General features: G+C 42.6%; 1 non-coding gene across 1 annotated transcript; it reads left to right on the forward strand.

Moving 5' to 3' along the window:
* Positions 1 to 2,171: 2,171 nt before the first annotated feature.
* Positions 2,172 to 2,244, forward strand: trnav-uac. Its single transcript has one exon. It is a non-coding gene; the product is annotated as a tRNA-Val (tRNA).
* Positions 2,245 to 2,636: the final 392 nt, after the last annotated feature.

Raw genomic sequence — 2,636 nt, forward strand, 5'->3', positions numbered from 1 at the left:
ATCGTGGCTGTCATTGTGCGTCAGCTATAGAGAATTTCCTGGCTATCAGTGTGTGTCATCTTGGTCAGTGGTAGTGCATGCGCCTCTGAGTCAGAAGGTTGTGGGTTCAAGCCCTGCGATAGGGCTTGGAATCATACAGTCTAAGCTGATACTCCAATACAGTGCTGGGGGTGTTGCATTGTCGGAAGTACCATCATTCAGATGAGACATTAAACCGAGGACTGGGATGCCTCTTCAGGTGGATGTTAAAGATCCCAAGGCACTATTCAAAAAGAGAAGTGAGTTTCTCTTTCCTGATGTCCTGGACAACAATCCCCCAAATACAAAATTGATCACTCACTCCATGGCTGTTTGTGGGACTTTGCTGTGCATAATTGGCTGCTGCGTTTTGCTAACAAAATGCGCAGTCAATTCACTTTACAGTATACAGTTTACAGTGGTTTGAGAAATCTCAATGATGTTAAAAGGCACTGTATCAAATGCAAGGATTATTATTAGTCATACTATAAGAGCATGGATAAAACACAAATTGGGGTACAACTGCCCACGGCATCTATATTGCATAAAGTAATGAATGTGCAGAAGGATTTCAAGTCTATAACCTTACTTTGCAACTCAGGAAACAACAACTTGGATTTATATATATCGCCCTTCACGTAGAGTAATGTCTCGGAGTGCTTTTCCAGTTATTAGATAGATATAAATCGCTTGAGCTTTGCTCTTCTGCTTATTTACATCCTTTGAACTCCTGTATGAGGATATTATCTTCTAATCCCCCTTAGTGATCCACCTTGCTCACATTTCAGAGGGAATTTACATGAGGGACAGGGCAGAGGGGAGTGGAGTAGGGGAATAGGAGGGATGGAGGTGTCTGTGGAGTATAAACACCGGCACGGACCAGAATGGCTTGTTTCCGTCCTGTAACGTTCTGTGTAACTCTTTTGTCAGACACCCAGCTGACCAAAATCCTCTCAAGTTCTGTACACCTTCCTCCCCTAGTGCCTGGAGCTGCCGTGAGTGTACCCACTGTGTGTGTGAATATTTCTGAATGGTTCACTGAACCATTTCAAGGCTTTTGGTTATGTAACTTGCTCATTTATGCTACAGTACAAAAGGAGGGTGAGATCCTATTCAAGACACTTTTGCACTGCAGTGGAGAAAATATTTTTTTACACTTTCAGCAACTTGAATCAGAAGGAATTTATGACCATGAGAGCCATGTGGTGTCATTAGCACATTCCTGAATGAACTGCTCAGCTCTTTGCTGCCATTGAAAGGCTCAGGGTAGATTTGTGCTCGGCATCAGTGAGGGGCAATGTACTAGGTACAAGGAATGATTTGGTGTCACAGGCTCTTGGGCAAGAGAGAAGCAGCCCCAAGGATTTAGTCAAGGAACCACTTAGACATTTACAATAATAATAATCCTTGCATTTTGATATAGTTGCCTTACCACGTCATTGAGACGCTTCATAGAATATAGTGTAAAGTAGAATGACTGTGTACTTTGTGGGCAATACGTGGCAGCCAATTGCAAGCACCAATGTCACACAAACATTCGTAGATTGAATGACCAAATTATTCTTTCTTTATTTTTTTTGAAGGGATTATTATTGCCGAAAAGCGATCCGCCAATCGATTAACAACTGGGTTCCTACTTACTGCTAGGTAAACAGAGTCGTGTGAAGTAAGGAAACTTGCCTAAGGTTCCACCCTGCCCAGGAATTGAACCCAGCACCTCTTGCTTGCGAGGTGAGTGCTCTAACTTATAGGTTCCAGGACTCCCGATGTAAAAGGTGCTATATAAGTGCAATTTGTTGCTATTGTCTCAAGGTGCTTCACAGGATTTTACTGTAGAGTGACTGTGTGTTTTGTAAGTGAACTTGTCAGCTAATTTGGACTATATAAATGCAAGTTGGTATTGTTGTTTTTGACCAATTTTAACTGGGGATTGTCGGCCAGGAGAAACTCTGCTTTTTCCCAGCAGTGTCAGGATTAACGGGAACTGATCATTCACTCTTCGCTTCCGCAGTTCAGAACTTCAAAGCTCCCTTCTTCAATTACTGCTTTGTGTCTGTGCCAGTCCTTTCTCTCCTTATGCTGCAAAGCGGATTGCATCTGCATTTGTTGCTTAGTTCCTTCCCATCGACTGATCTCTTTGGCAATAATACTGGAGTCCTGTAGCTTAGTGGTTAGAGCACTTGCCTTACAAGCTAGCGGATCTGGGTTTGATTCCCAGTAGGGCGAAACGTTGGGCAAGTTTCCTTACTCCACACACCTCTGTTTACCGACCAGTAAGTAGGAACTTGGTTGTTAGTCGATTGGTGAATTGCCTTTCTGAGGGTAATGATTCCTTCAAAATAAAAATAATTTGGTCACTCAATCCACGACTGTTTGTGGGACATTGCTGTGCGCAATTGGCTGCTGCGTTCGCCCACAAATATACAGTCAATTCACTTTACAGTGTATTCTGTGAAGCGCTTTGGGACGTCCTCCCGACGTGAAAAGCGCTATATCAAATGCAAGGATTATTATTATTATATAAAATGTAAGGATTATTATTATTATTATAACGCCCCTCAGCTACTTGCCAAGGAGGTTTGCAATTGATGAGAGAAATACTCAGAACAAGGATGTGA

The sequence above is a fragment of the Callorhinchus milii genome, unplaced genomic scaffold (assembly GCF_018977255.1).
Source record: "Callorhinchus milii isolate IMCB2004 unplaced genomic scaffold, IMCB_Cmil_1.0 Scaffold11, whole genome shotgun sequence".
NCBI lineage: Eukaryota > Metazoa > Chordata > Chondrichthyes > Chimaeriformes > Callorhinchidae > Callorhinchus > Callorhinchus milii.